This window comes from Ornithodoros turicata, chromosome 1 (genome assembly GCF_037126465.1).
Source record: "Ornithodoros turicata isolate Travis chromosome 1, ASM3712646v1, whole genome shotgun sequence".
In the NCBI taxonomy this organism is placed as follows: domain Eukaryota; kingdom Metazoa; phylum Arthropoda; class Arachnida; order Ixodida; family Argasidae; genus Ornithodoros; species Ornithodoros turicata.
The window spans coordinates 21,862,805-21,890,697 of record NC_088201.1 but is presented as its reverse complement, the minus strand read 5'-3'; the positions used below and the strand labels follow the sequence as shown (position 1 = coordinate 21,890,697).

At 46.4% G+C, this 27,893-nt stretch overlaps 2 protein-coding genes and 2 long non-coding RNA genes across 4 annotated transcripts in view; 2 read left to right on the top strand and 2 right to left on the bottom strand.

Annotated features, from left to right (window-relative positions):
* LOC135377633 (rab3 GTPase-activating protein catalytic subunit-like) overlaps positions 1 to 27,893 on the bottom strand; it is a 93,055-nt gene that overhangs the window by 31,412 nt on the left and 33,750 nt on the right. The gene's annotated exons all lie outside the window — the stretch shown is intronic.
* On the bottom strand, positions 10,582 to 12,395 carry LOC135377635 (uncharacterized). Its single transcript, XR_010418163.1, has 3 exons — positions 11,637 to 12,395; positions 11,071 to 11,161; positions 10,582 to 10,651 (listed from the first exon to the last, which is right to left on the bottom strand). It is a non-coding gene; the product is annotated as an uncharacterized LOC135377635 (long non-coding RNA).
* On the top strand, positions 12,057 to 13,360 carry LOC135377634 (uncharacterized). The gene is made up of 3 exons (XR_010418162.1): positions 12,057 to 12,174; positions 12,469 to 12,584; positions 13,128 to 13,360. It is a non-coding gene; the product is annotated as an uncharacterized LOC135377634 (long non-coding RNA).
* Positions 15,843 to 27,893, top strand: part of LOC135377630 (nyctalopin-like) — a 32,713-nt gene continuing 20,662 nt past the window's right edge. Inside the window, exons 1-2 of the mRNA XM_064610195.1 lie at positions 15,843 to 15,899; positions 24,386 to 24,770. The gene's annotated coding sequence lies outside the window, so the exon portion shown is untranslated. The remainder of the gene's footprint in view (positions 15,900 to 24,385; positions 24,771 to 27,893) is intronic.

Here is a 27,893-nt window from a genome sequence, read left to right as displayed (position 1 = left end):
TATGAATGTGTGTATGAGTGTGCAAAAATGTAAGAGTGAAAGGAGGATGAGTGAGAGAGAGTGACTGGTTTGTCCCTTCAGATGACGCACTCTGGAAGTCACTGAGAATGCGTGTTAGCTTAGCCCAATTGGTAGAGCCCTGGACCGGTAATCCAGAAGATGTGGGTTCGAGTCCTACAGCTGGTTAACCTTTTCAGTGACTTTCATCTTTCATCGTTAATTTCTTAGGCAACTTGAGGCCTTGTATGTGTTTGTCCCTTCTATGTTGTTCCAGCCTCAGAACATCAGTTCTCTCATGCAGATACTTACGACTACATGGGGTTCTGGGGTTCACGCGTAAAAGAGGGTGAATTAATCGAGGGTGTATTTAATTATTTGTAATTTAATTAACACGTGCTGCACGTGCCACAGGGTATAGGACTGCGGATAATTACGACAACCTGGGGATCACGCGTAAAATATGGTGTATTGATTGAGGGTGTAAAAGAGGGCGTATTAATTCTCCGTCCATAACTTGAGCCAACGTAGTTCACGAGAAGGCCATGCCAATCTGACGCAGTCGACAGTACCAGATCGAAAATCAGAGGGGCCTAGGTTGAGTTGAGTCCACATGGGATTTTTCGTGAACTATACGTAATCTTAATAAGAAACTGTTAGGCATAATCCAGTGCAGTCCATCCATAATCCAACATAGTCCGAGAAAGAACAATGTGTCTCAGAGTTAGATAAGAGACGAGGAAAAAATTAATACGTAAATGTCCGAACAAATAAAATATTGACAGTGACGTGCAGTGGTGAACAAACCAGAACACACGGGCCGCTTGTAGCACGCGTGGTGTCTAGCCATCTTGCGGATATGCTCAGTCGTCATGCAAGTTCTGCCTTGTAGGGCAACCTCGGTACAGCTCATATTTTCCAATACTCACACGTTTTTAAATCATCTTCTTTACTGTGCCTCTTTCATTTTGCCATCACTCTTCTCAATCTAGTTTAAGTTTGGGAAGAAAACTTTGGGTGATTGTGCCAACGTCTCAGCAACGAATGAACATAACACGCATTGACCCTATATTACTTGTTTGCCGATACAAAAGGAAGCAGGGCAGAAATATATTCTAGCATTATGACTGTACAGTTGAAGCGTGACCTGACGCTCCTACATAACAGGCGCCTGACGAAACTTGAGAGAATGGCAAAAGCTGAACGTAATAACTGTGCAATGCTTATGGCCTAGTGGATCCCTGCCTTCAGTGCACAACAATTCGACAGGGACCACTGCATGGAAAGGACGCACCGAAGATTGGTAAGAGGAGACGAAAAGATGGAAGAGCACAAAAGCACTATTATTAAATGAAGTTGGTTAGGACACACGAGGATCTACCAAATCTTTAGTTGGTCTGGGTTGACCTGACGCTGCGACAGAAACTCACGAACTGCGCATATGCCCCAGACAAAAAGACGGTAAGACGCTGGCGCGCACAAGGATATTGATCAAGCAAATGCGATTCAAAGCTCCACCTGGCATATTACCGAGAGTCGCAGATAGTTGCCTTCACAACTAATTATGTCGACGCAATTAGCTGTACGTGTGTAAGCCAAAAGTACACGCATGAAAGCACACGGACTAAAGGTGTTACAAGTTTCCCTTGTTTCCGCAAAGACCTTGAAGATTATAGGTGCTTCAATCTATAATCTTCAAGGTCTTTGTGACCAGGATCTATGCTAGCTCAGAGCACCATCAACCGCCGTTCTGTAAACGGGTTGTGACACAGTGACAGATGTGGTTCATTACATGATTGCACACGTTGTACTCCACGCCAGAGTATCGAAGAAAAAATAATTAGTTTTCTACGTGTCTTATGCTTGACGAGATACAGACCCGTCAGCACACACCCGGGTCAAGCTCTGATGCCGGAGGAAAGAGGAGAGCTACGGCCTCTCCATTGGTTCTCCTAAGCAGTACGTCACCCTTGCGTCACCGGCGGAGGCGCCTGCAGATGAGTTTCGGTATTCGCGATGGCGATTTTCTAAGTGTCTATTACCCCCCCCCCCCCCTCGCCGTAAAACTTGAAATACAAGTTCAAATCCATGCAAATAACCGTGTTTCACACTTATCCTGCTTCAGATAATTATGAAACTACTTCCACGTATACACACACACACACTTTTGCCACAGACTGAGGCCGTTTGAATTCGTGTCACGCATTATTTAAGTGAATTTTGTTAACTGAACACGAAACATAGCCAAGCAAAGGTAGCATTTTCCGCATGAATTCGGAAGCCTAACGCCATAGCACACTATCCCAGTCAAAATCACGAGGTTTTTTCACAAGATTTCTACAAAAATTTGACAGTAGCAAGTGCGTCACTGGACAAAGCGCGATCGCCGATATTTACGCTTGCCGGACCCCCCCTCCTATTGGTTCCGCCCAAATATTCTCCCTCCTGTGCAAGAAGAAAACAAACCACGCCCCAATGACACCTTTCGACCTTATCAACGTGTCTGTCGTCAGCGCCGCCAGTCACTGATAATAGAGAGTTTTAGCAGACCGTTGATAACCTGGTTTGCGTCGAACCGTATCAACCGGATCCAATCAGTGGATAAGATTCTGAGTCACGCGCGACTACGATTGGTTCCGATACACACGATAACCTTATCAACGGTATACTAAAACTCATTAATAAAAAGTTTTAGTACATCGTACGCTATCGCCTTTACGTCCGTTCTTTATGGTTCTGCGCACACCCATAACAGAAAGAGAGCTCGGCGCAGTGCACAGAGCCACCAACGCTATCCCATTCGTACGCAAAGGCGTATGATGCACTGAAACTCTTTAATGACGGGTTGCGCGGCACAAGGCCCTCGATCGGAATAAAACTGCGTCGTTCTTTCCACTTCGCCGCGATAAAGGCGGAGCCAAGAGTTTCCCAAACGGAAATTTCACACAGCATACTTCGCCTAGCGAGGGATGCGAAAAACCACGTGATTTTGACTGGTATAGTGTGCTATGGCAATATAGACAACCCTCTGTTTACGAATATGCGACGTCACGAGAAGACCGGTTCGAGGTTATATTTTGCTGTGGTGGGCAAGAAACGGGAAAAAAGCGTCGGCTGATAGGCTGATCAAGCTGGTAGTGCCCACCAGCATGCCTTGCGCGGCGATGTTACGTGATCAATGACGTAGGGGTGCAGGTCGTCTATAGGCGACCCTCTGTTTACAATCATGTGATGTCACGACAAGACCAGTTCGAGGTTATATTTTGCTGTGGTTGGCAAGAAACGGGAAAAAAACGAGTCTGCTTATAGCCTGATAGTGCCCACCAGCATGCCTTGCGCGGCGACGTTACATGATCAATAACGTAGGGGTGCAGGTCGTCTATAGGCGACCCTCTGTTTAAAAACACGTGACGTCACGACAAGACCGGTTCGAGGTTATATTTTGCTGTGGTGGGCAAGAAACGGGGAAAAACGCGTCGGCTGATAGGCTGATCAAGCTGATAGTGCCCACCAGCATGCCTTGCGCGGCGACGTTACGTGATCAATATGACGTAGGGGTGCAGGTCGTCTATAGGCCACCCTCTGTTTACAAACATGTGACGTCACGACAAGATCGGTTCGAGGTTATATTTTGCTGTGGTGGGCAAGAAACGGGGAAAAACGCGTCGGCTGATAGGCTGATCAAGCTGATAGTGCCCACCAGCATGCCTTGCGCGGCGACGTTACATGATCAATAACGTAGGGGTGCAGGTCGTCTATAGGCGACCCTCTGTTTAAAAACACGTGACGTCACGACAAGACCGGTTCGAGGTTATATTTTGCTGTGGTGGGCAAGAAACGGGGAAAAACGCGTCGGCTGATAGGCTGATCAAGCTGATAGTGCCCACCAGCATGCCTTGCGCGGCGACGTTACGTGATCAATATGACGTAGGGGTGCAGGTCGTCTATAGGCCACCCTCTGTTTACAAACATGTGACGTCACGACAAGATCGGTTCGAGGTTATATTTTGCTGTGGTGGGCAAGAAACGGGGAAAAACGCGTCGGCTGATAGGCTGATCAAGCTGATAGTGCCCACCAGCATGCCTTGCGCGGCGACGTTACGTGATCAATGACGTAGGGGTGCAGATCCTCTATAGGCGATCCTCTGTTTACAAACATGTGACGTCACGACAAGATCGGTTCGAGGTTATATTTTGCTGTGGTGGACAAGAAACGGGGAAAAACGCGTCGGCTGATAGGCTGATCAAGCTGATAGTGCCCACCAGCATGCCTTGCGCGGCGACGATACGTGATCAATGACGTAGGGGTGCAGATCCTCTATAGGCGATCCTCTGTTTACAAACATGTGACGTCACGACAAGATCGGTTCGAGGTTATATTTTGCTGTGGTGGGCAAGAAACGGGGAAAAACGCGTCGGCTGATAGGCTGATCAAGCTGATAGTGCCCACCAGCATGCCTTGCGCGGCGACGTTACGTGATCAATGACGTAGGGGTGAAGATCCTCTATAGGCGATCCTCTGTTTACAAACATGTGACGTCACGACAAGATCGGTTCGAGGTTATATTTTGCTGTGGTGGGCAAGAAACGGGGAAAAACGCGTCGGCTGATAGGCTGATCAAGCTGATAGTGCCCACCAGCATGCCTTGCGCGGCGACGTTACGTGATCAATGACGTAGGGGTGCAGGTCGTCTATAGGCCACCCTCTGTTTACAAACATGTGACGTCACGACAAGACCGGTTCGAGGTTATATTTTGCTGTGCTGGGCAAGAAAATGCAAAAAAACGCGTCGGCTGATAAAGCTGATAGTGCCCACCAGCATGCCTTGCGCGGCGGCGATACGTGATCAATGACGTAGGGGCGCAGGTCGTCTATAGGCTTCCGAATTCATGCAGAAAAATGCTACCTGTGCCTGGCTAATTTGCGTGTTCAATTAACAAAATTAACTTAATTAATGCGTAACACGGATGCAAATGACCTCAATCTGTGGCAAGAGTCTGTATGAGTGTATTCCAAGTAGTTTCATAGTTTTCTGAAGTAAAACGTATTTTTAGGAATTTAATGACGCCCCCTCGTGGAAAACCCTGTATATTGGGGCGAACACCTTTAATCGAAACACAGGACTGTGTCCAATGTTCTGTTTATATTGACGCCAAGTACTACTACGTCAGGGCGAAGCAGTTTAACTCCGCCTAAAAGGAAACTGTGAGAGAGGGATGAGAGCATAAGGGAAAAAAACTACGCGTTTATTTTCATAAAGATGCTAGATATCTTAAAAAAGGCGGGACATCAAACTAGCTGGAAAATTACTCGGGACAAAACAATGAGCCTATTTTGGGTCGTGCACAACACGCCAGAATGAGAGTATGGTGCTGACCTCACTTGATTACGGAGTCTGTCTCGGGCGAGACAATTTTGATACGGATATCTTCGAAGGAATCACTTCTGGTTCTCCGGGGAAAGGTTGTGAGGAATGTGGGTCTCGACTAAAGGATAACGTAAGATGCGAGTTAGTCTTATGATTCGTTTCGAGCTTTAGAACGGTATCATAAAATGGACTAGAGAAGCACCGCTTGAAAGCTCGAAAACTGCAGGGAGGTCATGTTGCAAAGTGCTTAGGTGTTGCATTTATGCTATGTTATTGGCCTCTTATATGCCCGTTCCGCTGTGTCGGCTGGAAAGGCGACCTCACGAAATAATGCCTGTTACGTCCTTTTTTCGTGTCCCTAAAGACCTTGTCGCGTTGCTCTCAAACCACCAGTCTCCGTGCGCTCCCTAGCGTCGTTCCCAGCGAAGACACAACAGGGGTGAACTGCCAAAATAGCTTTTCCCATTGGGATGAATACTGGTGGCCGCCGTCTTTAATGAGTATGACTGACGATAACGTAACATTCCATACAACTAGTCATCCGGTAAACATCTGAGTAGCGTATCAACCCAAGCAGCACAATGTACTGAAAGTCGAGTGCAATAGGGGTGGACGGTATGTGTCTTATCAATGTTCTTTAGTTTCATGTGTCTGTTCAAGGCCTTCCACCTACCCGTCCACCCCTATTGCACTCGACTTTCAGTACATTTTGCCGCTTGGGAACGTTCGAAGGATCAAGGAAAAAGAAGATTGCTTGCTTCCGCGGGCGATATGCACAGTTGTTCACGTGAAGAGTGCTGGCCGATGCGATATCTTTTCTACACCGGCTCCCGAACGCGAGGAAATTAACACGAACGTGAAAATGAACGAAAAGACACACGAGAAAGTGAAGGAACTCTGCAAACGGCAGACCACAAGTGCACAGTTCCTGTGACTACCACGGGGTGGCAGCACTAATGGCGGCGCAGACGACCCCTTTACGTCATCGATTACGTTATGTCGCAGCGCAAAGCATGCTGGTGGGCATTATCTGCTTTATCAGCCTATCAGCCGAGCACTTTTCCCGCTCCTTGCCCACTTTTCGAAAACTGTGTGCGGCCGAAAACGGGTCTGCAGCTGGACGTCTGCGAGACGGAGTCACAAGTGGCTGTCATGACTCACCCAGGAGAAGGGGGGACACTGAACTCCAGTTTCCCTGGAAGTAGAGGGGAAACTGCCTCCCTTTTTCCTGTGTCTCAATTGCTTTTCTTGTTTTTTTACTTATTCGAACTTGGAGGTCTCTGGACCCCAGGAAAAACCATTAGTTTTTTAGTCGCAAAATAAACCTCGCTGAGCAAAGACGTCTTTGTGCTACGTGTCTTCTTATCGGTCCCCTTTTACCGCGCCAACGACAGCGTCACAGTGTCATCCATATACATATTGTGTAACGAGTGGGATATCGCAAGATAGTATTCCACTACACCCACCACAGCAAAATGTAACATCAAACCAGTCTTCTCGTGACGGCATGTTTGGTTTTCAATATGCATCACAATCACCAACTGGCTCGCTTTCTAACCAACCTTTCACTTCACTTATAGAAAGTCAGTGAATGGGAGCATTTGCAAGTGTGGGAATTCTGACAATATGGAAGTGATATACAGGGTGTTCATTTTTATCATTTACATATTTTTTTTATAAAAAAGCTACGAGAGCAGCACATAGGTCGCTTTTGCAATTGCGTTACACTGCAAGGCGGTCACCCTCTCGGAGAAAGTATGCAACTACAAGATGACTAATTACCTAAAATTCACTAATTCACCCTTTAATTAGGGGATTTCGGGCAAAAGCGAGATAGCAGAATGGGAGACTATCCCCGTTGAAAGCCATTCTACATTTAACAAATCCTGAAACACGCACGTGCGTTAAATATCCACCCCCGAATTTTGATATGCAAATGAGCCGAAACCGCGGCGACCAGAACGCAGGGGGCCCAGCGCGCATTTCACGTCAGAGGACCACGTGCTTTGGAGCGACGGAGATGATTGGAGCCGAACTGCTGGACAGACAAACAGCTTTCCGGCCCTGATAAGCCTGCGTCGGCGAAGACAATGCGCTGTTGAGGCGCGCTTTTTCGGTTTCGGCTCATTTGCATACCGAAATTCAACTATGGATATTTCACAACTATCTCGATTTTGCCCAAAATTCCCAATTAAAGAGTTAATGGATCTCAGGTAATTAGTCATCTTGTAGTTACATACTCCTTTCCAGAAGATGTCCGCCTGGTCATATAACTCAACTCTAAAAACAACATCTGCAAAGGATAAAAATAAACACCCTGTAGAACGCGCTCTTGGGAAGAGCACGTCGGGAGCACGTGGGGATGCCCAGAACGAGACGCAAGTGTTTCATGTGCATTCCCGCAGATGGCACTACAGGCGCCACAAACGAAGGCGGATAGCTCACGAAAGAATGTTCGCTTTGAAGATCACGGCGAAAGGTGGCGCGCATAGTGCAAAGTTCAGGTAGGGTTGGCAGAGTGTCCCAAAGGCACCCAAGGTTGAGTGTACACGGTTCTGGTGCAGTTTAGAGTCATTGCGTACTTGCAATTATGTAGTGTCCTGTTTTCCTGGGCAAACACTGACTCTAGTGTACCCCTTAGCTTTAGATACTTATATGATGTACAGTTAGGACGACAAAGTTTAAAGAATAAGCTTCTTTTCTTGAGCCTGTTATACAGAAGAGGTGTCTATGAGACAACTGCGTGATCGGTGACCCCCCCACAGACACACACATACACACTTTTCTTTTTTTTTTTTCAGAAATAAGAGAGAGAGAAAAAGGGTAGCAACAATATGACGAATACGGCATGTGAACTGAAATGGACAGTAACATGGAATGGAGACGGAAGAGGAGGTTTTTGTTTGGAAAGGGCCCCAATTTAGACAACAGGGTAATCACTATCAGACAGCGAAGGTTGAAATCAACTGATGTCGTCTTATGCCTTAACTGCGTGGTCGAAAGCTGCAATGATCGCGCGGTATTCATCCCGTAAGGTTTTGGGACCTTGCTGGAAGCTCCAAAGAGTTTCTCGCCAGCTGTTTTCTACCAGTGCTCGAACTTTCCAACTACTACGTCAACCGAGACAACCAACTGAAGAAAGCTGCGTCCTGCAGGACTCGTATTCTACTTGAAACACCTCAAAGGTGACAAATATCTATGACGCATATACGTCTAAGCTACTGTGACCCGCACCTTCCCTTTCCTCGGCGAAGTCAAGGAACAAATCGTCCTAAGGAACTCATTTCACTTGCTCTCGAAAGACAGCATCGGTGGCGCGTAGTAATCGTTCCAGATTCTCGCTCCCCTATCTAGATGATGAAACGCAGTTAAGCGGGGCGTTCCACATCTATGGGCGCGTCCCAACGGCACTCAATCGCAGCAGCGGCCAAACATTATATCGTGTGTCACAACGAGACAAGCGTCGCACAGTAGGGGGAGACCAACACACGGTGATCAAAACGCCGCCTCGCACGTTCAGACAAAGTCACTGAGAGCAGCGTGGCTTCGTACGTTGAAGCACGGAGGCACGGAGTAATTGGTAGCATCTCCGACCGGCAATCGAGGTTGCGGGTTCGAATCCCACTGCTGGTGCCTTTTCTTCAACTACCACCAATCCATTGAGAGAATGGCATAGATGCGGGCCAGCTGGTGGATAAACTCCATAACGTGAAAAGCCTGAGTCTGGGTACAACTGGAAGGACAGGACGGTGTCACGAGATGTGGTCGGGTTCGTCACCAACTCCGAGGGGATGGCCTATTAGGGACAGACCACTCCGCTCTTAGTTTAAGTTTCCCGGGCAGTGACGCCACATCGTGCAGGTAGTTTGGACCTCGGCGAGAAGGAAATGGGGAGGCTAGCAAAAAGTAGACATTTGCAACATTTTACTGAGAAATACAACAAATGCTAACAACGATATCAGTGCAACAGTACTGGTGTGGTACATATCTGTCGGACTCCTGCGAAGGCGGGTGCTGGGTGCGTCTAGTGGAATGCTCGACGATGATGGGTCACGACACTCTTGCGCTGGTGGTTTCTTTGGTGTCTGGAAAGTCCACAGCCGCACACGACTCCCTTGCGATGTTCTCACTCAGTCCATCGCATCGCAGAGTTCTCACACACAAAGTCCGGAGTCGGCACCACGGCCTCAGCCGTCCTCACTTCGCGGCCACACCTTGCCAACTGCCCTCTTAATCCCACTACGCTCCCAGAGGTTTTTTTCCTTTTCTTTCTCCCTCTTTGTTTTTGACACTTGTTCTATGTGTGGCGCCTTAGCGTCTATAGGCCTCTTATTATGTTCCTCGGGGGAGGAAGACATAGTGCGCGAAGATACGTTTCCCGTTACACACCTCGGGAAGATATACGATACACACAGGCACAACGTGCTTTTCCCTTAAACAATCCCACGGTCGGCCGAAGTCAGTCTGAGTTAATGGTTCCAACGACCGCGAGCCCAATACTCCGGATCACTTGTACAATGACCTCTATAAACAGAGTCCCCCCCACACATACATTTTTCGCCAAACACTTCGGGGGAGCCAGACCACGGTCTGTTGCCCTATTTTTGGAGTGAGATGGCAGACGATCATGACAGACGGACACACTCATGTGTTCGTCTTGGCCCTCTAGTTATGTCCAGACTCAGGCTTTTCGCATTATGGAGTTCAGACAAAGGAACACTTTTCTGCCAGATTGTATCTCATTACGGCCGAAGTCTCATTACGGCCGATGTCTCAATACGGCCGAAAGTCTCAATACGGCCGATAATCCTTTAATCCCCAAGTGTCTCATTACGGCCAAAGTCTCAATACGGCCGAAGGCAGTCTCATTACGGCCGAAGATGTCTCATAACGGCCAAATGTGAAAATGTGTATTGTAACCTGCATTGATATGCAATGTCACAGCCAGGTATGGATATATATTCAGCAGGGTATAAGCTATGCACTGTGCCCTTATCATATTTATATATACATATTGCGCGACAAATGGTATGTTATCATACCACAGCACAATGCAACATATTGTGTAATGTGTACTCCCACAAGGTAGTGTTGATGTTGCTGTGAAGCAGGCTACTATGTGGAGTTAGCTACTTGTAGAGAGCTAGATGAATATTGGCTTTGTTGTGACGCTTTTGGAGCCATCCTACAGTCACTGGCCATGACAGAACACCTATCTCAGTCGATGTCAGTTTATTTCCATTCGCCTTACAATGATACAATTCTTGCTTCTGGAATGAGTAAACCTGCAAGAAGCGAAGAGCAACCATGAATAGGCTAGAATATTAAAAAAAAAACAAGCATTTGTCTCTACATGGCTGGTTTTAATATGCTGCAAGCTGCACACGTGTTGATACGTGTCTGTTATTTCATACAAGGTTAACATAAATCTTCATCTAGACAAAAGAATGACAAGCCTTAAAAATGTGACTTCCAGGTAAACACAGAGCATGACCATGATATGAATATAGGTTCAGTAGTTCATTCCCTTAATGGAAATATGTGAATATCAAATAGTAATACATTACAATTCATGAAATGATGCATGCATAACTTTCCATTTCTGGTTTCTTTGTTATAAAAGTAGTGCACGAATTAACATTCGTGCACTACTACAAAATTTCTCACTTCACAACAGAACCTTATGATGATCTTAACAGCTCACCTCTTCGCCAGGACTCCCTGGGCAGCAACATCCTATTAGCCATGTTGTTGTTTTTCTTTTTCGGAATCCTCCGTGCAGCCACATACCATGCCTGGAATGGAAAACCAGCTATAAATAACAGTGTATTTGAATGACTTCCTCTTGAAGTATCTATTCTAATCAGATATGCTTTTGTGCCTAGTATTGTGCGCGAAAGCACATAAGTACAACATTTGCAGACGTTCGACGTAAGCAGTTCAAGGAGATCAATTAGAGTACGCCGACTTGCGCTTTTATTTTTGAAGAAATACGACGACGAATTTTAACAAATTAAATATGGCTCACAATGATACGAGTAAATGCTGCTGTACGGTGATGCATTATCGGTATCTTATCGTCTTCGAATAAATTTGTTGTTCCTAAACGCGCAACAAACTAGAAACGGCGCAAACCTACGAACGAATACCGAGTTACATCTATTACAGGCACTTCGGCTGTTTTGATGAATTTAAATTACTCGTATGAGAATCCAACTATGTGTGGACAGCACACTACTAAGACAGACAATCTACGAAAGCATTACTCACCAGAATTCCTGCTTGACTTGGTCTTGGTCAACACTGCGCGATATACGTTGGGGCTGTGGCGATTCATTCAACTCGATTTTTACCGCAACAACAGGCGCTGCTCGAAAGACAACGACGGAAAATAGAGAGCCGCTATAAAGTCCGCTAATTTGCACATTACAGCGCTACAAATCGATATATGATGAACACGTCGTAAACAGCAACCACTTGCTCACACAAGAAACGAGGTACCCAACGTTGCTAGACACCATCCGAACTCCGAAGTGAGAGTAGCAAAACAACAAGATATCAAAACACGAAAGGAAGAGTATTGATCCCCCTTCCTGCTATAGCATGCAAAACGTGATTTGCGCTGAGATGAACATATATGTTCACGACGCGAGTAATTTTCACTTTTCACTGATCCAAAGGAGGTCACGTGGGATCTTGCGAAATTAACAGCAATGAAAATGGCGAAACGAAACTTGTGAATCGTGCATTTGCTCTTCATGGTAGCTGCCAGAAAATCGAATCAAACTTACGGGACACTGGATTACAGGTATGTTGGCATCTTTTTCATTCCTGCATATCATTTCACATTACACTATACGTGAATACGTGGTGTCATGACTCACGATGCTGGGGAAGTAGTTGCATGGGGAAGTGTGCATGGTTCTAGACTTTTAATTTTTGATCGCGTAATCGAAATATCGGCACCTCTCGCATTGTGGCTTGCATGTGACCAACCAAATGCTGTTCCCTTACTAGCGCTTCCTACAAACGACAAAACGAAACATGTGAGAATGTATATTTTTGATTACTCATATATAACAAGAAAATGTATCGTTTTCAGGTTGCTGCCACTACTCCATGTGCCCGCAATTGTCTTGCGTGTATGATTACACTTATGTCGTCGCCCACCACGGCGGAAGTGTTTTGCGTACACGCGTTTCAGCATGAAGCCTGCAGGTAACATCTGATGTTTACCCTTCGGATATTCTGAATTTACATATTGTAGCTTAGAGGAATTCCGAATGCATAGAGTGACACACACTTTTAACATTGTGACATCAGTGCCGTGGCATAAGTTCTAATGTAGTGCCCCAGGAAAATGAACAAGGGGCAGTGGTTTATCCAGAATCCCAAGCACGAGAAGGGTGTTGGAAAAAATTGTTGGAATAGTTACGTCATTACACCTTAACATATCATTAAAGACGTATCTGAAGCTGAAATCGCGAAATTGCAAAAAATTTAGGGGGGTCTGGATAAAGCACTGACGAGGGGGACTCCTCCACCCCATGTCAAGCCTCATAAAACACCTCCTGAAATAGTTTCCTGGCTATGCAGCTGCATTATTATGACGTAATTGTCATTGTTGTCCATAATTCTTGAATATGTTTTGAATATATGAAAAAAAAAAGTCTGCTTGACAGCATATGTCTTATAGTCATCATCAAACAAGAGCATATGTCATTTTGTTCAGTGGCTTATGTACTTTTTTGTAAATTTCAGGTGGATGTAAATTGTAGAAGGCAGCTAGTGGGGGAGAAGATCATGGTCATAGGTCATGTGACTCCTGGAGCTCCCAGTGGGCTCCCTTGTGGAGTACTCTTCAGAACACACACACACACAGTTTGCTCACAGAACCAACGAGTAGGATGTTGCTTGAATACTGAGAGAAAATGGCGTAACACATACAAATATCGTGTGACACATATGACAATAAAAACATTTTTCACGAGGGATGCATGAAACACTGTCGCAATATTGTGTGCATGAACCATTGTGTGTGACACAAGCCGTGGGGGCACACCGCCTCGGACACATTTTGGGAAGCATAAAACACAGTATATACAGAGCTACTATGGTGGATGCTTCTTTTTTCTTTTTGGCCGTTATGAGACATCTTCGGCCGTAATGAGACTACCTTCGGCCGTATTGAGACTTTGGCCGTAACGAGACACTTGGGGATTAAAGGATTTTCGGCCGTAATGAGACTTTCGGCCGTAATGAGACTTCGGCCGTAATGAGACTCGGGCCGTAATGAGATGTTACCTTCTGCCAAGGGCGCCGGAAGGTGGGATCAAGCCCCCACCCCAGTCGTGGCGATGGACTCCCCACACCCTGTTTTATTCAGCCAAGTCACGAGATCCTCACTTGCACCGGACCTACTTCAGTACCGCCTGGAACTATGCCGACAGCACAAATGCTCTTCTTGAAACCCGAGACAGACATGGGGCATACCGCCTTAAAAGGCACAATCAACCTCGCTGTTTTTATTCGTTTCGCTGGCGTCTGTCAGCAGGTGGAAGTCAGAACTATTACGTCAAGCGAGGGTTACGCGACAGACACAACAACTCTATCCATCTTCTTTGTACGACGTGTAAGGAAATAAAGTACACGACGAAAGGAAGACAACGGCTGCTGGCAATTAGCCATCCCTTCCATAACACACGGCACTACAAGCACGAAGGCAGATACAAGTCATCTTCTCCCGGGTGGAAAATACTTTCGCATTTTGCGCGAGAGACACGAGGCACGTTCGGCTTTATGCCACTTCGCCGTCACTTCACGGCGTGTCACTTCAGAGGTCGACCCTGTATTAATTCACCGTTGAGCCGCTGTTACTTTCGTTCTATGGAAAGGAATTTCGGCGACATACTGAAGCTACTGGCATACCATCAATCAAAAACAGTGCTCAGCGTCAGTACTTAACGTCGAACGTGTCACGTGCCATATGAGCGGACAAACTCGGCACACGAGAAACGCGAGAAAAGAGAGAGAGAGAGAGAGAGAGAGAGAGACCCACAGTATAAACGGGACCAGCTCCCGTGGCATAGTGATAGTGGTTAGGATGGAGGCCCCTGAAGTCGGCCCAGGACGCATACTAACCCCCTGTCCCCCGCTCCTTCCTGCTGTCCTCTCTCACTCTGTTCACGTCTGTACGCCGTTCATAGCCACAGTTGCTTCGCGGCGCTAACACAGAGTTAAAAGTATAAACCGGAAAGCGTGACGTACGCGGCAGGCTGCAGAGTCTTTTGGCTGTGCTGTGCTTGTTTATCGTGTACGCACAGTCTTGCTTTTACTGAAGGTAAATTACAGTTATTATGGCACTTGCGTAATAATTACTTAGTAACTATCTACTCACTCGCGATTATTTTCGCGTGAAGCACCAGTCTACAGTACAACACAAAACGAATTATACTATGCGGGTGCTTGGTGCTAGATTTGGGACGACTGGCACTGAACCCAATTACGACGTCTCCACAGTGTTGGATAGGCTTCTCTTCGTGACATTTGTACCCGTTTGCTCGCCCGTGTCGAATCAACTTTCCAGGAAAACAGAATATATACATTAAAAAAAAATCCTAGAAACGACTGCTGTCGCATGAAGACGGGCACCCTTTGTACTTCATTTGTGTTCGCTCAATTTTGAAACAGGCCGTTTCTTCGAATGGGAGCAACGACTCATTCTTTTGTTTCTGCGGGACAGACACTGCGGAAAAAGTAGCATCGCATGCAGGGGCGTCTCCGCGAAACAGAGCGATGGGTGGAGATGTACACTCCGCTTCCTGTCAGCCGAGCTTCACAGATATTAGTCGCCAAACTGGAGAACCCCGTTCGTAAAATGGAACAGCATGGAGTAAGCAGAGGTGCCCAAGTATGGCGTGCCATTTTGTCAATCTGTTGCACCTGCTGCGGAGGTCTCCCGAACATTAGCTTAATGACTTCGAACTTGGCGTCATAATTTTGCGAGGAACTTAAAATATATAGCCATAAAAAATGCGAAAATGCTAGCGCTTAGTGGGACGAAGCGAACATTTAAATGTAGTTCTGCATTCTGATGAAGATATGGAGTGATAAAGAGTGACAACTTTCCTTTCCATAGTTCGTTCGCATGCAGTTGCCTCCTTTTGTTGACCATATCTGTAGCACGCTTCTAATCGCCGTTTCAGGATAGTCACCGAGTGAGGGCACTACTAACATATACATCATTACGGATAATGAGTATACAGTGCTTCGGGAAAAGAAGAGAAACGAAGCGCTGTTATTACATCCCAGGCAGCACAATGTACGGAGAGTTCACGTGCATGGGGGTGACGGGCAGGTATCCGATCAGTGGAGCGTTTCATTTCGCAGACTACAGACGGGGAAACAAACTTCACCTCTATGCACTCGCATTTTCAGCATATCGGGCTGCTTCGGGCACGACGCTGAGCGATAAGGAACCTCCAAGAAGCGCGATACATCAGCGAGTCCAAGGGACGGAAAGCACACTGGGAGGTGCGTACTTTGTAGGAATATATACAAGGCGCCCTCAAATCGTGCCTCGTGATATATCTTCTGATCCTTGCCTTCCAGGTACGCGCAAAGATAGCGGAGGCGCGAATTTACCCCCCGTTTCTCTGCAGAAGAGGCAAAAATGAGGACGCTGAACTATTTCGCTGACTATAAACGCACGAAAACTCTTGCATTGGCACGGGGTAAATAATATACGTGCGTGCTACTTGCTTTTGGGTGAAAAAGAACCCTTGGCTTCATGGATTCCCGCTTTCGTGTTTGAAATTATCACAAAAGTAAAGCGTCAGGTCACTAAAAACCGCAGCACCACATGCACTTTGAGAGAGAGAGAGACAAAAAGGAGTAAACAAACAAATATAGCGAGGCTATATTGCAATTCCTCCCCGTTTTAGTCCCCCGGAAATTTACACCCCCAGCACTGCAAATGCTCAATAAACTTCGCACAAACTTACGCGCATTTATTCCTAAAAGTGACTAATGGCTGTGGCATCTAGTCACCAAAAGGACTAAAATCACTCTTTTCCCCTCAGAGTGTATAGTTGGTGCGAAAACTCTGACTACCGTACCGTACAATTTCCTACAAGGCATTCTTGCACACGCACGCTCAACAGCAAATGTCAAGTTCCTGCTAGCAGCAGGAAACAAATGAACTCCGATAGTAAAGTCTTGGAACGAGCAGCCTCAGCGTATGCAGCAACTAAATTATGACGCCACAAGTTATACGCGACAAAAAGAAGAAGAAGAAGAAGAAAAAAAAATCCATACATATTGCGCAAACACGTTCAGGTGATTCACTTTCGGTCGGCCAACGATCCAAAAGCGACAGTGAACTGTGTGGGAAGAAGAGAAGGCCATACAAGGCGGAACTAGTTTCGAATGTACAGAACTGCAGGTCAGAAAATGAGTCAATGCTGCGGGCAAAAGAGATATTATATGTAAGAACAGGCACGCGGTACTAACTCTTCTGTTGGAATAGCCCGTGCTTTAGGTACTAGTCAAAGGCCATCGAGATATTAATGGGGAAAATCTCATAATTTCGGGGAGCAAAGGAACATCTGCAATCACAGTGGAAGCGCACCGATTTTGTGTGTTCAGCTCTAACCGGAATGGTAACGATGCTGTAGCGATATTAAAGGTATTACAGTATTGAAGCTACATCGAGTGAACTTACGCTGGCACTGCCACACAGCAGCGCCAGCTGCTCTATTACGGTAAAGCATTATAACAAAAAAGATGACATAAAGGAACTCTGGCTTGATTATTAAAAAAAAAATGGAATAAACAAGAAGAAGACGTTGCTGCAACATAATCCTAAGCTTTCCGGACACATTGAATTCCAGCTGGATTCCACTGAAGCTGCACATCTGCTGAGAGGTTTGGGCTGAGTTAAAGTTAAAATTCGTGCCGGTTGGTAATCCATTCTAAAAACGATAAAAACCCCAGTGCAAGGGGACAACGAAAGGTACTCGTTTTTTGTCCCTTTCGTTGTCCCCTTGCACTGTTTTTTTTTTTTTTTTTCGTTTTTAGATTGGGCTGAGTAGTGTCTAGGATATCATTTCTTGGCTCGAAGGTGCTCCGAGAGTGACCGTGGAGTGAACCCAATGGATCAAAACTGTGCTCGAGCCTCTTTCCAAACTATCAAACATGGCTTCCAGTGTGGTGATGAAAACAATTTACGTTTACAAGGCACCTATTGCATGGGCGTATATAGTAACCCATCAATCTCGGAGCACGTATATATTCCATATAGCGGTATATCCGCATACCGACACATCGGCTTGCAGGCCCTGGTTTAGGAACTGAGGTCTATCGATGCACCCGACAGCAGTGTACTGCAGCGCATGCCACATGGCAGGTTTCCCATGCCACAGACAATTCAACGTCATTAAAGCATAGGAAACATATATATATATATATATATCAGTATATATATATATCAGTATATATATATATATCAGTATATATAGGATGCAGAACATATGACTTGTAATGTCACATGTATACGCATCATGATTAGACACGCCGCCTCGCATGTGAAGGGCAAAAGGCCCAACTGCCAAGCCGAGGAATATGTATTTGTCATATCTTTCCAGTAATCAAATTTGACGTTAAGTGTGACGTAGCTTGTCAACGATAAATGGCTTGGTCATCGGGAGTGCAGTGGGATGTACTACAATGTTCATCGTATTGGGAAAAGTTTAGTGCACATTTAGCGCGGCTTGCTCCACAGATGTCCATACACTATGACGTCAGTTGTCAGACAGAACAAAAACAACATGGTGTGAAGTTATTCTGCATTGCAAGGCAGGACCGTCCTCCCCTCGTACCACAATCCAATCCAACCTGGACTCAGCCGCAGACAGTTTCCGGCTCTCACGCCAAATTGTGTATCTTTGTGCAACGTATCCTCCTTGGTCCTCATACGCAGGAGCCTTTGTACGAAAGACGGGATGCGTCCGTATTACAGGGAAGATTCTGCTCGGAAACCTTCCAAGGCCACATCTCAGGCTACAATAACAGCGCTCGGTTCCAAGCCATTCGCCACGCACCTTATTACACAAGCAACCTGGGTGTTCCTCGTGGGCGGAGTGCGCCGGAGTAGAACCGTCTCGCACCTTGCGTACGCGCCGACACTTTATATAGGATCTTGGCGACGGGTTCGTCGTCAAAAAAAATATATGCGTCGCAGAGACTGACTCACGATTCCAACGTGTACAAATTTACGGGGATCGGACGTGCATGACAACAAGATAGGCAAGCTGAACACGTTTGCTGGTTCAAGGTCGATGCAACCACTGCAGTCTGTTTTGCTCGTAAATTTTGAACCGGCGATTCCTAGACGAGGCTTTCGATCTCGTTGTTGCTTTAGTTACGTTACACAGGTTTTCGCAGAAGCGCTATAGACGTACCATTACACTAAAAGCAGTCGTCCAATAGTGAGAATATATACTAAAAAACTGTCTCCATATTTGGGCATTCTGTCAAACGCGTTTAAATTTTCTGATCCTGATCTCCGGGCAACTGCACTCGTTTCGGCAGCCATTGTAACTTTTCTTTTTTTTTTCCTTCTCTCTCTCTCTCTCTCTCTCCACAACTGTTACGGACGGAACTACACGGCAGTTGATTGGTGGGACCCACAAAGCTGTCGCCTTAAAACATCGAAAGAAGACGATGCTTTATTTGGATTACGGTGCACTGCAAGGACTCTATGAAAAGCGGAATTTACTCGGGCTGACTATTTCGACAACTGTCATAATTCAACCTTTCAATGCTCGTCGGCGTTGGAAGCTTTGTGTTTGTTTGTTTGTTTGTGTTGGCTCGGTTAATTTCCATCATATAAACAAGTATCGACAACCGAAGCGGTCTTTCACTTTCGCAGCTTCAGTTTCTTCGTAGCACGTTGAATGACAGAAAGGCGAAACGGAAGTACAATGAGGCGCGGATGTGCCGCTGTTACGAGGATAATGCACGTAACGCTGGCATGGGAGACATCACTAATACGTTGTGCCCGCATGAAAGCCAACTGTTGTTCGTCATGCTAATTATGCTCCATACGGGATCGCTGCGTCCGATAGCGGCACTCGATGTCAGGGCGGAAGACGACAGCTTTCTTTTTTCTATTCATTTGTACGCGCCGGTACCTCGGGCCAATTGCATTTGCAGTTCTTATGGCGCTGCACGGGACGTCAGCCGCAGAGTGACAAAAACAGGTTTCGCCCGCGGGTGCTCAAGAAGCCTTCCTACGCGTACATATATTATCGGTGGTCACCTTCACTACTCCCGAGTGTTTGAAATGTTTTACGAGTTAGGTCACGCGCCGCAGTTGTGTGAATAAGGAAAGAAAACGCATGCGCGCAGCTTTGGAACAAATTTCAGGAATCTAGAAGCTCAAGGGCTTACCTTAAGGGCAACACATCTTAATGGAGAAGCGTCCGAGGGGAGTTCACTGATGCGCTTGGAAAAATGATGTTTGAAATCTAGCAAAGGATGGAAGAAAGACGGGTTTGGCAGTAAACCGAGTGTTTTTTATTCGTTGCAGTTTTTTTTTATATATAAAAAAAGCTACGAGAGCAGCACAGATACTGCAGGTGCGTCATACGGCCAGGCGGACATCCTCTCTACGTAGCTACGGTATGACTAATTACCTAAAATTAATTAATTATCTCTTTTTGACGGCTCTCCGGCAAAAGTGAGATAATCCTAGTTGAAAGCATTTTTAAATGAGCTCGTACCTTGAAATATCAATCGCCGAATATTGCTGCGCAAGTCAGCCGAAACGACGCGCATCAGAAGTGAAGGGAGGACTGTGCTCATTCCACGCCACAGGGCCACACAAGCTTTGGAGCGACGAAGATAACAGGAGTTAGTGCTGATCTGACCAACCGCTTTGCGACCGACACAGATACGCCAACGACGTTGAAGGCCATACGCTCCTGAGGCGCGCGGTTTTGCTTTCGGCTCATTTGCATAGCAAAATGGACCATTTTCCTCAGCATGCACACAGCGCATGCGCGGCTCTCGTTCTTGCTGAAAACAGCCGGAACCATCATACCCATTACTACACTAACGCTACTACCATTTTCCCGTTCCTGGAGTCCTTCCGTGAACGAGTGAGGCTACGCTTCCCGGGTTTCGGCATCAAAAATGTAGGGAAATGATCCAAAAGCGATAACGAACAGCTTTAATGCAGAATAGCTGCACTTCGCTCAAGAATCTTCTTCAAAACAGCGGTGCATAGCTTACCCCAGCTTAACACCCTAGTGGTTGTTTTTGGGTACCATAACAAAATCAAGTTATTATTATAGCTGCATAGCTCATTGGTCTGGTATGGAATGGCACGGCGGGCTCCAGGGTCATGTTGCACACATCACACTGACACTCAAACTTTGTACAGACAGAAGCAGTAGAAATCGGGTTCAAAACCTAAGATCGATACTCAAAAAGCGAACAGACTCAGGACGCTGAGACGAAAGACTCAAAAACGAAGCTGCGGAACTTCACTCACGTGCATTTGTTTTCAGCCAGTAGCGGACGTCATTCAAGAGAGCGCCACATCTCAGGAAAGTGGTCCATTCGGCTATGGATATATCAACGCACACGCTCATTTCAGGATTTTTTACAAACAGAAAAAAAGAGAAAAAAGGCTTCCAACGAGGATTGTCTCACATTCTGCTATCTCACTTTTGCCCGGAAGTCCCCACTTTCAGAGAAAATGCATTTTAGGCAATTAGTCATCTGGTAGTGGCATACTCGCTTCGAGGGGATGCCCGCCCGCCCGCAAAACTCAACTGCAAAAACGGCATCAATGTTGCTCACGTAGTTTTTTTTAAATTAAAACTCTGTAAAGACTACCATGGCCTCACCTCCCGAAACGCGAAAACGACGAAGTTACGCGACTGCGACGTCAACGTGTGCTTGTTTTGCCAACAATCCACCCTTTCCCAGTCACGTGATATACTGTGCGTATATACTGATAAAGGTGTGACGTGGCGCGGTGGGTCCTCGGAGGTGTTTGAGTCCAGAAACCTCATCTTTATAAGGGCTATAATACATTTTTATGATTGAGAGCAGTGTAGTAAAGATTTGGGCATGTGAATGTGATCAGCGATGGCAGTATGGCTTGTCTCTAATGGTGCGAGAAACTGCGCACACCTTTTTCTTTCTTTGTTTTAACGTCACACCATTCATGCTGCTCCTTAACGAATATAAAGGTGATTACATGCGGAGTTCTGGTGACTAAAACCAGAGGCTTTCGCGTGAAACGTAATTTGAACAAAATTCACTTTCAGCGCTAATTTTTGTGTCGTGATGCAATACGGTCTTTCCGTCCATTTTTCTTTTCACTATCAGTTGAATAGCTCAGTTGAATTAATAATAATTCAGTCTCAGTTGAATAGCAGCAGACCGTCGTAGTTGGGGAAAACCGCATTAAGGAGGTTTCAAAACGGGGGGGGGGGGGGGGGGGTCCACTTCTCTGACACTTTGTCAAAAGAACATGCCCAAACAAGAGTCTTGTCAGACACGAAGGCACGAAACGGTGCTTTTTATTTTTTTCACGGTGGTGAACAGACGCTCCCACCCACCATTGCTGTGCAGTATGGACAGAATACTAAGCATTCTCTCGGCAATGCGGATGAACTTCAGAAGCCCATCTGGACTTCCCAGAGGGCTCAAACACAGCAGTTGGATGTTAACCAGTGCCTACTCCACAACATAGTACGTCACAACCAGTGGCGTCACGAGGGGACGCGTCACCCGGTGCTGGAACTCTTTCCGTCATCCCACGCGGCTGTTTCTTCGATTGTCCGAACCAACTCCGTGCACTGCATGAGAGCACGGAATTCCGAACAGAACAGTCGGGAGAGCACGAGAGCACGGGTGAGAGCAGATTGCGGGACGATGTAGCCCTGCACAAATTCGACTTTCCATTGACCAACTCAATTTTTAATCCAAAGCAGTAAGAAACACAGACGTTGTCTTCATGGTGACGTAATACACCGAGCAACTCCTCATTTCTATGTTGTTTGCGTACGCAATCGAATTATGCTTCGACATCTCACCCTCCATTTCGACTACTAGCACGACTACGAGCACGAGCAACGACTACGAGCAACTCCTCATCTCTATGTTGTTTGCGTACGCAATCGAATTATGCTTCGACATCTCACCCTCCATTTCGACTCACAGGCGAACAGGGCTCGCGAATGTGTGGAAGGATCGCGAGAAGATCGCCGAACAACATTCGCTGGAGATACATGCAGCATCCCGGACAGCTCCCGCTTACGTCCGTATCTCCTCGATACCCCCCTAGTGACACCACTCTTCACAACGGTTGGGTAGAACTGTGCTGGCTATCGTTACTGCAGACCAAGCGACCGCGACAACTTTGTTTCAGCGCGCTTATTTTTTATTCCGTGTTAGGGCCGCGAAGCAACTGTGGCTATGAGCGCCATACAGATGTGGACAGAGGAGAGAGGACAGCAGGAAGGAGTGTGGGACAGGAGGTTAGTATGCGTCCTGGGTCGACTTCAGGGGGAACTGTGCCGACATTCGTCTGGAAAGTCTTCGGAAAACCCACCTAAGACAGCGCAGCCGGTGGTTGGATTCGAACCCACCACCTCCCAGTCTTCAGCACGACCTTGGCTACCACCAACGAGCGGGACTTAACCCCCTTAACCCCCCCCCCCCCCCGGGCCTTAACCCCCTCGGCCATGCCGCTGGTCAGCGCGGTTACCACGCGCGTTTGTGTATTGTCATTAATGTATTGTCTTAACCGAGCACACGCGTACCGTTACCATAAACAGCACTGTCTGCATTCGCCGGATGCGCACTGAGATTGGATTGAAGTTTACGTCTACGTGGCCAGAACAAAAGCAATTGTTTTGACAGACACAGGGGGAAACTGCGTTTTCCGTGAGATTTGTTTCACGATCGTACAACCATACAAAACGGTCAAAATCCGGGTTAACCGGGAGACTTCGCTGGTCTGCAGCAGTATCTTCAAAGGAGCTCCACACCAGATGAGCTGCAACTATATAGGCGGATAGGATCTTCAAGGTTGTGTTTCGAGACAGTTTTGCACTCAAGGACAGCGTTTTAATTTTCTCGCGAGTTTGTTCGTACGCAAATTCCGATTATATCAACTGTTTATCTACAGCGGGGATGGTATAAGGTCACGCATTTGCTTCGAGAACGGCCATAGAAATTACGTGCTTATTTTGAACGGCTGCGTCGGACGGTCAGGTCGCACACACGCTGATCCACAGAATATCCCAGTTCCTCGTGCTATGCCTTCTTAATGATGTAATTGGCGTGTAAAGCAATACGTGAGGGTAGTGAAGCGTTGCATTCCCGCTGACTTTCCACGGCCCTGTGGAACGCGTTGGCATGCAGGAAGCTGTAAAGAACCCTCTGAAATTAATCTTGCGGAAATATGTCAATCACGTATATAATCGCGATGAAAATGGGTAGCTCTCGGCCTCTGAGAGTTAACGTAGCTAATTTACGGTGGGGATTTAACTATTAAGAAAGTACCACACACTTTTATTTTGAGCTGATGAATAGGGAGATTCATCGCCAGATATTAAGAAAGTATCTTTCAATGTACTCTCTAAAAACGGATTTTCAATGAACGGAAGCAACCTCCGCGGAGACGAATAGCCTTTTTCAACAAAAAGAACCTAGGGCATCCTTCAGAATTGATCTGAGCATGGTGGAGTTATGTTACTACAACGTACAAGCATAAGTAGCAAATGATTGGCAAAGCATTGTTCATGGCCGTACATACCATGCCACATTCGCATACGTTATCTTTGGTACAACAGAAATGTATCAAAGCTAGCCAAAATACTTATGAAGCTACCAATGACAACCCCCTGCGCCTTACAAATAGAAAGAAAGGGGTAATGGAAAGATCACTTTTTGTTCACCGACCAAAACAATGACGCAATAAAATCCTCCAATCTCAGTCGACTCAAGAGACACCTGCACTTGAGGAGTGGAAGTACGCACACCAGCCATCACGGAGCCACGATAACCAGCATAGCACTGTGGAGGTTTTGTTGTTCGGCCATTTGAACCCAGTACGGCAACCTCACTGTTCCCTCGTCTGGACATTCAAAGAATGGACGCAGTGCAGCAGCTTCGTGGAAGCTTCCGCTGAGCCCCGAAGGGAGGGAACTCGCCCGACGTCAAAGGCCTCTCGCACCAGTGAAATCGTCCCTCACCTGTGCGGCAGGCCTAGAGAACCAGTTCGCCTCAAGCTGCCAACGCAGTACGTCCTTTCTGGCTTCTACTCAAAGGATTACTGCTCCCGCCCAACCGTAGCGCGCACGCGCTTTTCTTCGCCTCACGGTGAGTGTCTTTGTTTACGCTGCTCTGGTTGCTGCACGAATCGCGAACAAAGATATGTTACTCCACAATGTGCTACCATGTCTTTGGCTGCGATCGTGTGCTCCTTCACGCACTTGGACAATATGTTCCCGCAAGATAGAAGAGTGTGACTTGTCTCTGTACTTTTCTGATCTGAACGAGTCAGTTCTGGAGGGCCAGTGATGCCGACTGGCAAGATAATTTAACGGTTTGGGGACGTGCTATGGGAACAATTCGGTTCTGTTGCGAAGTGTGGGCGCAGAGGAGTCGCTTCAGAACTCCGCAGAGTTGTCCAGGAACGGTGCTGTCTATAGATATATCTCTATATACGTACGAACCATTCCCATGTGACAATGTTTTTACACCAAATGCTAACGTTCTCCGTGCATCACTCTCGTATATAGATTAGATCCGAATTAGTGAAGAAAGTGGAAGGATATGGTGGCACTCTCGTAGATAGATAACCATCTGTTGCGTTCCTTTATGTTTAAGCTCATATGTGTACCATTATCGAGACATACGCTGTTTGTGGGCACGAGAAAAACGCTGCATGAATTAATCCCTTAATGGTTGCCGAGAAGTAAGGTGGGCGTAGCCTAATGTCATCTGAGGTTCAGTTGTCGGGACAACAACTTGGAAAACGGAACCGGTACTGTAACATTTTGCAACCTCCATTTCTTAGTACAGTATTTCTATTTGTTGTAGTTGCTTCACTGTAACTTTGATCTCAAGTAGTTTTCAGCTTTAAATTACCCTCAGTCACACGAGAAAAGTTCTATCTACGCCGCGAAGCAGTTCGACAAGAATGGGCCAACCGTCTGCCAGCCCCAGTGTAAAGACGAGATTGCAAACACTACAAAGCCGAGGCTACATGCGTTGATCTCACTTGATTTGGGTCGACTGCGCGCCTTTGGAATCTTTTCATCGATGTACCCAATCGCACCAAGGCAGAGTGAAAGCTGCCGAGTAGCCTCAAATTCCGAGAACAACACCGTTAGGTCTTCCCATTTAAATACAGGTTCCGCCAGGTTCCCGCATTCCAGAGGGACTGTGGTGCCACGACTGTTTCTGCACTGTCCACAGGTGTTACGCGCAGCAGAAAAACACGTCGTGCAGGTTCACGCGATGGGCTGGTCGCATGCCTTGTGCCCTCCTCCGTCCGCGGGAAATCTCTCTTCGGCCAGGAAGTCGATTTATCGTGCCTAAAGTCGGCGGGTAGGCTCTGTAGACAACCTTATGCGGGCTCACCGGCCGTGATCAACCAACTGTAAATCGGTGATCGCCAACCCTCTTTTGAGACGTCTTGATCTGAGATGTCCTGGTACGGAATCGTGCTTCTCAAATTACAGGCGCAGGTTCCGCCTTCTAACGTAGCAAGTATACAAAAGACGCAGGTAGAGCGAAGGACGAGCCCCAAATTGGATGAGAACTTCTTTCGCTACTTTCAAGTCGTCGCCGGTACCAAACCTCTCCTGCATTGCCTCAGTGGTCGTGAAAATTCTTATTTACCTGTACTGACACGGGCTCGACATCCGAATGCAGCAACATAATTTGCGTACAAGCGCGTGCCACTTACATCCGTGCGGCGACATACGTCACGGCGGACAATAGCGAAGGAAAGAACGGAGATACTTCCTCAGTAGGCGACAGTAAAAACGCACGACTTTCAAAATTGGAGGAAGGTATTCCAACTAAATCAAGATAAACTAGACGCCGAGCGTGGCAGAAAACGCTGAACTTTGTCAAGTAGGGGGTGATGGGTCAACGCGCGTAGCAGCAACGTGTGCTAGGAAAATAATAAGAGACTGGCATGAACTGTTGAAAACAGTGACTCTATACGTAACAAGCGTTGACGTCGGAGTTGGTACAGTTCAGGTTGAAATGCTGAGCACGTGCGTGTCTTGTGTCGCAAATGTATGAGGCTTTTTGCACGCCAGTATGCGAGGGACACGCCAAAAAAAAAAAAAAAAAAAAAAGGTTCACAGACGAAACTAAAAGGGTAACAGAATTAAGCGGAGGAAATATTGACGCCTACAGGGAAAACACCCAACGCCTAAGTACACAGTTTTTTTTTATGCCATTCAACGAATGACAAGGGTGTTTTTTGTAAATAAACACCGTACTTTATTCCGTAGAGGCTTAACTGCAAGGCGTAATATGTATAAGTTTTGAAAAAGCTGTTTGCAAAACACCATCTGAAACAGGAAGGGAGTTGCCTCAGGACAGAAGCCGCCGATATTTCGAACAGAGACTGTTCTTCTTCTGGGCACCGTCCTCATCATTGGCATGGTATTTAAAGGTGGTAATGGTATTTAACCCTTTAACTACCATGCCAATGATGAGGACGGTGCCCAGAAGAAGAACAGTCTCTGTTCGAAATATTGGCGGCTTCTGTCCTGAGGCAACTCCCTTCCTACATTCTACCGGTTCGCTGGATTTCTACCCATCTACCATCTGAAACAATGTTTTAAATAGAATACACCCCCTTGAAGGGATGTTTCCTGTGGAACATGCCCTTCGCTAGTGATTTTCGTATAATACACCATTTAGAATAGCTGCAGCAGAAGCAGAATTTAGCAGAAGGGTGCTTTACAAAACACCCTTCTGTATGATGTGAAACTTTCACTGCACTGGTGTGTGCCATAGGACAAGTCATTTACACCCGAAAGATATAGAAAAAAAAAAAAAAACGTAGAGTCCTCTCGAAGCTGAAAGGTTTGTTGTAAATTTAGAGCACTCCGGCGGTAATTAAAAAGTGTTGATCAAACGTAAACCGCAGAGGCTGAGTGAGTGAACAATACGGCGTTGACGAGGAGCGTGATGTCGACGTAGTGTGGTAGCACACCTGTCAAACATGAAGAGTACAACAAACATTTTGTCGTGTCATTAGTTTTTTTTTTCCCTCCCTTTCCCCTGCGATACCTTGCGTGGGACGGGGGATGGCTTGTTACTTCCTTCTTCTCTATCTTTCCTATAATTTATTTTATCCTTCAACCTATAGTTTTTTTATTGTAAATAAATAAATAAATAAAACATTGTCACTAGTATCCTCGAACATACGATAGAAGCGACTCTCACGTAGACCCATGCACCACGATAGCCGTT